Below are 6,174 nucleotides of genomic sequence, written 5' to 3' on the forward strand. Positions count from 1 at the left end.
TGGCTGCTTCCACGTGCTGGCAGCAACCTGGTAAGGAAGGGGATGGTGAAGCACCCTGCCCTCCATGGGGACATCGCTGCTCACCCAACACTGCCATGGTGAGCAGCCTCAGACCCACGTGGACAGTGCAGGGACAGCACCAGCCCAAAATATTTATGGTGAAAGTGATGCTGGAAATGGCAAGTGCTGTGCTTGTCTGTAGCATTTAATCTTTCCTCTGACCTTATAAAAAAATCTATTTGTGTTGAGATTTTAAATTCACTTCCTAAATCATCTACTACAGGCTTCACACCATATTAATTCCTCCTCAAGCAAATGAGCTTGGTATTTGTTCTTTTCCGGTACTGCCAAAGCCAGGGCGCTGGAAGGATGGATGCCATGCTTCCCTCAGACATAGTGCTGTGCCCCAGCTGGCACTCTGTGTCCCTTGCACCACTGTGAGCAATGTCACCCTGTGCACACACTCACCCCCCCACACAGCCCCTTTGAAGGGATCCCATCTCCTCCAGCTCACAGGAGAGCTCTGAGCAGGATGGTCACTGCTGCCACCTCCCAGGAGAAGGAAGACTCAGAGGTGAGGGTGAAGGCCAGGGTCTGCACAGAGCAGCAGCCCCCCAAGCACCCTCCTGCCTCACAGGTCAGGGACTGCCTTGTGCCAGGGGGACCTGTGGCACTGCTGCAGCTGGAACAGATCTTCCAGAGGAGCACACCAGCACAGAGCCATCAATCCAGAGCCACTGTCTGCCAGGGTGAGACACGGGCAGTCCTGGTATTGGGCAAATCGCTGGGAATGCAAACCAGGTGCACCTGGAGAAATACATCAACGAATTATTGATGAGGGTTACAGGGCGTTCCCATCTCACAAACTGCACCTGGAATCCTCTTCTCCCTCATCTAAGGTGAGAGGTTAATGATAAACCGTGGGGTTTATCAGTCCCTGTGCAATGGGTGTGAGCAGGGTGAGCAGACAACCTGCTCCTGATTTATTGCCCTGGAAACATTTTATTTAGGCAATGTATTTAAAGGAACTAATTAGAATTGTATTAATATTTATGGACCATATGGAGAAGCTGATAACTGCTATTGGAGGGTATTAGCTGTTATCTTACACTGGGCAGGACTGTAATGTTTGGAGGCAACTTTAATTGTGGTAAGAGCAGCAAAGGTCTCGCCAGCAGCCAGTGACAGCAGCCTACCTGTCACTGCATGGCCAAACCATGCTGGAATTAATAATTCTACTCACATGGTCCACCTAAGCAGCAGAGCATCGCTCCGGGCATCCCTCCACAGGGATGGGAGCCCCTGTTCTTCCAGCCCTCTGGAGCAGCAGCACAGTCTCCATGCTGGACACGACGCTCCCAGTCCTTTTGCTGCCAGTGCTCCCATCCATCCAGCCTGGAGCAGGGGGCCAGGAGGGGCCCCAGGGACAGGCAGCCCCAGCAGTCCCTGGCTCATCCATAACCAGCTCCCTGCCCGTGCCCGACCTCTCGCTATAGCAAAGTTCACATCAATTTTCCTTCCCCTCATTTGTCTGTAAACCATGAAGAAAAATCACTGCCGTCTGCCCGCATCAGGCCGCCGCTGTGATGTATGGCTGTAATAAAATCCCCATTTTGGGAGGCCGCCTTCCCGCGCAGCCAGCCAGGCGCCACGCGTGGCCGTGCCACCAGCCAGGCGCCACGCGTGGCACAGAGCCGTGAGCAGCCAGCACCAGCCCAGCCTAGACCCTTGCATCTTGTCTTGGCTTCACTGCATTATGGATAGGGGCTATTAGAGCTGCTATTGAGCAGCAGTCCCTGCGGGTGTTCAGGCAGGCAGTGCTGTTTAACCCCTAGATTGTGAGGGACAGCTCAAGGTGGGGCTGAGTGGGGCTGTAGCAGGCAGTACCCTGCCTGTGCTGGGCACCCTCCACACCCTGAGCTAGGGGACAGCTGTGGTCCTGCCTGATCTCCCTCAGCTCCTCCAGCTCTAGCAACAGCGTGCTGGGGATGAGGTGCCAGCCCCCTGCCTCCCACACACAGGAACTTTCATGTCAGCACCCAGCAGCAGCCACGGTGCCAGCTCGGGGCAAAGCAGTCCTAGAGTACATGGGACACCTTCCACTGGACCAGGTTGCTGCAACCCACATCCAATTAGGCCTTGAACACTTCCAGGGATGAGGCAGTCAGAGCTTCTCTGGACAGCCTGTTCCAGTTCCTTACTGCCCTCACAGGGAAAAATTCCTTCCTAATCTCTAATCTAAACCTGTCCTCTGTCAGTGGGAAGTCATTCCCCCTTGTTCTGTCACTCCATGCCCTTGTCCAAAGTCCCTCTCCAGCTCTCCCGGGGCCTTTTTAGGCACTGGAAGGTGCTGTAAGATCACCACGGCGCCTTCTCGTCTCCAGGCTGAACACCCTCAGCCTGGCTCCAGAGCATCTCCGTGGCCTCCTCTGGACCCACTCCAGCAGTTCCACATTCTTCTGACGCTGGCTCACCCCCGGGGACGGGGATGGGGTAGCGCTGGCAGAGCCCGGCAGAGCCCGGGCCGGCTCCCGGTCCGCTCCGGCGGAGCAACAGCCTCCTCTGCCGGCCGCCGCCAGGGATCGGCGCCGGGAGCAGGACGGGACCGGCCCCCGAGCCGCGACACACGGCGGGAGGAGACGGGGAGAGCCGCCAGAGGCACCGGCACCGGCCGGGAGGAGCTGCGGGAGGACAGTGGGTGCAGGTGGGGAAGGGGCTGCCCAGACCAGGGGGTCCATTCCCCACAGCCCAGTGGCGGAGGACACGCCAGGCTCGCACTGCCGTGGGCTATCGCTGATGCCGCTCCACGCCGTGACACCCACCAGGCACACAGCAGCTGGGGCAGGAGGAGTGCAAGGTTCCCCGCAGAGCCCAGGGCCAGCGCCAGCCAAAAAAAAAAAACAGGGCTGCTCGGGAGAGGCCCCTGCATCGCCACCACTGCACTGTGGCACATGCCACATTGGGGCAAAGGTGTCACTCAAAGGGACATGTGACCAGGCTGCTCTCAAAGCCCCTGGTTCCTGCTCGTGATTCCTTTTGCTTTAGACACAGAGTTCTGGCAGCAACAAATGCATTCGGCTGCTCGGAACAGGGATGACGCACACAGGAATTTCCAAGTGGGAAAGTACGATCGTTGAGCTGTAAAACCCCGGATGAGGCCACAGAGGTCACATTGGCCTCAGCAAAGATGCCTGCATGCTGGCAGGGTGGCCTTGTCACAACTTCCCAGGCAGGGCATGTCCCTGGTGTCCACCCCCCACATTGGGACCCCAGCTGAGGCCAGGGTCCAGCTCCAACACAGGACAAGTCTCTTCCACCAGCCCCTCAAAAAGCCTGTTTTTGTCCCTCTCCATCCACGGCAGCCCCGGCTGTGCTTTCCTGCAGCCCTGCCAGTCCCCTGCTCTGCCTGCTAAGCCAGGCTGCTTCTGCCCAACTTGCTGGCAGCACCTGCAGGTGCTCTTTGCCATTCGCTGTGCCTGCATGGCCACAGTTCAATGAGAGGAGCCACAGAACAGCCCCCTGGCAGGGCTGCAGTTCCTTGACCATGCCCCTGTCTGCATGGAATGGGATGCAGGAAGCAGAGGTCCTGCTTGGCAGGGTCTCAGACACAGCAGTGGCAAGCACCGTGGGGTCCCCAGGAGCAGGGAGCACACCTCACCCTTGGCATGGTCACCCTTCACATGCTCAGTTTGGGCTCCCTGTGACCCCTCCACACATTTAACCTTGGGCATCCCAGGGTCACCTCTCACCTGTCTGGGAGCATGGAGAGGTGAGAGGCAGCCCCAGTGCTGACCCCGCCACAGCACCCATCTGCTGGGACATGTCTGCAGCCAGCGACGTGTCGGCACTGAGCCACCAGCCTGTCCCCACGGAGGAATGGTGCTCAGCAACGGGTGCACCCAGCCTTGTGTCTCATGGAGGCTTCCCACGGGTTCTGCTCCCCCTGAGGCCATGCTTGCCTGCGGGGACCCAGCCGGTTGTTCCCTGAGGCTCCACCGGCAGACGTGGCGTGATGCAGGCACCAGGCCAGGACTGGGACAGGCAGGCACTGGGTCACTGGGATGGGCATAGCCCAGCAGACCCACAGCTCTGTGTCACCCCAGTGACACACTGCCAGGACAGCAGCCCCCAGGGGAACATCCTCCTGAGCAACCCCCTCTGGGTTCCTATCCCACAAATTCATCTAATCACTTGACACAGATAGGTAGTTCTGGGTTCTGGGCTCCCCAAGGCTGTCGGGTGACCCCAGCCCATGGCCTCATTTCCCTTTCCCCATGAGGGTGCTGAGGGTCCTTCCCCCTGCTGCAGCCGGGTTGCCAGGGCTGGACAAGGCCAGGTAAATCATTTCTCAGGCCGTCACTGCCTCGGGCACAACTGTGACACGCAGCAGCAGTGAGTGTTTTGGCACACGAAGATTGTGTGCACGGCCCCTCCCCAGCCCCACACAGATATAAACCCCGCCAACCCGTGCTCTCCATCCATACCTGTGGCATTCACCAACATGAAGACCACCATCATTTTGTTCCTGGGCATCCTGGCCCTGTGTGCCCAGCTGCAGGCAGCCCCTGCGACTGCTAGGGACAATGGTGAGTGCTGGGGGGCTTGGGGTGGATGCCTTCTGCTAGCCCTTAGAGTGCTGTGGGGCTGATTGGGGCTGGGCTCCCACATGGAACGAGCAGGTAGGAGCAATCCCACAGCACAGAGCCAGGCACATCCCAAGCTCCGGAGCTTCCATGCAGCACTGAAGCTCTGTGCCACAGGTCTGTGCTGCAGGGGCAGGGTGGGCAGTAGGGGGCTTGGTGGTGGCAGGATTGTGGCAGTGTGGCAGGAGCCCTCAGCAGGTGCACAGCTGGACCTGAGGGGCCATGAACCAGTCCATGCCCATGGTGTGGGCTCCCTGTGCTGCTGACTGAGGGGCCCAGCATCTCCAGAGGATGGGGTGTCCCCCTGTATCCCTGTACTTGCTATCCCTGCTCTGTGCCAGCAGCGGGAGGCTGGATCACTGCTTGGGGGCACCTCAGTGTGCCCCTTTTAATCATTGACCACATTCCCTCAGCAGTCAGGAGACGTGACTCCAGCACCTTCCCTGCTGCCATGGAGGAGCCACGGTCACCCGCAAGGCTTGGGTGCAGCCACTGTGACCAGGCTCAGTGGTGGTGGGAACAGCTCCTGAGGGATGGAGCAGAGACGAGCCTTTGGGGTTTGGCTTGGGGCTGCTGTTTCCATATGCTCATCCAGGACACTCCCTGGCCATGGGGACAGCTGGCAGACCCCTGTACTCCCCACAGCCATCCTCAGCCTCTGCTGAAGAAGCACCTGGCAGAGCCAGGGTGGGGACACCAATATCCTGAATGGGACTGGTGCCAAAGCATTCCTGTCTCCCAGAAGGTGATGCCAACTGCGTGGGCTGGAGCTGCTGGCACTGTTGCCAGCTTGCTCAGTCCCTCTCCAGGTGCTCCAGCTGGCTGGGGGCAGCTTCAGCTGGATTGTCCCCTCAGCAGCCAGCTGGGCACCTTGGAGCTGAGGCACAACTGTGGGCAAAACCACTGGTGCCCACACTGTTCCTGATAGCTCTCAGCTTTCCCTGTGGTTTTCCCCTTGTCTCCTCCCATGAGCCTTCCATTTCTGGGCTCCCATCTGCAGTCATCCAGCTGATCTTGTGCGTCCTGGCTGCTGGCATCCACCCTCGCAGCCTCCCAGTGCTGGCTGCTCACTGCCAGGTCACCCCACGCTGGGGTCACCCCATTCTGGGGCAGAGTTGTCACAGGGTCAGACCAGGACAATGATGCTCAAGGACAGCACCAGCACAGGGCCACAGCCAAGTCACAGTGGGACACCTGTGACCCTGGGTGGGCAGTGTGGGACTGGCAGCAGTGCTGCTGCTCTAGAGAAGCTGCTGCTGCGTCCAGGTGGGCTCTGTCCCTGTGCAGCACAGGTAGGGATGGTGCAGGTCCCTCCTCTCCATCCTGGTGGGCAGTGTGCTCACCTCCCAGCTGTTACCACCCCCATCCCACCCTGGCTGACACAGCACTATTCTCTGGCCCTACTGCAGGAGCCGCTGGGCTGCAAGATGATTGTTTTCATTCCTGGCATCCCAGTATTGGCCCTGGGCCCACTGTGAGCGCATCCCTGCCAGCCTGAGCGTGGCCAGGTCCCAGCAGTTCCTCAGCGGGT

This window comes from Poecile atricapillus, chromosome 15 (assembly GCF_030490865.1).
Source record: "Poecile atricapillus isolate bPoeAtr1 chromosome 15, bPoeAtr1.hap1, whole genome shotgun sequence".
In the NCBI taxonomy this organism is placed as follows: domain Eukaryota; kingdom Metazoa; phylum Chordata; class Aves; order Passeriformes; family Paridae; genus Poecile; species Poecile atricapillus.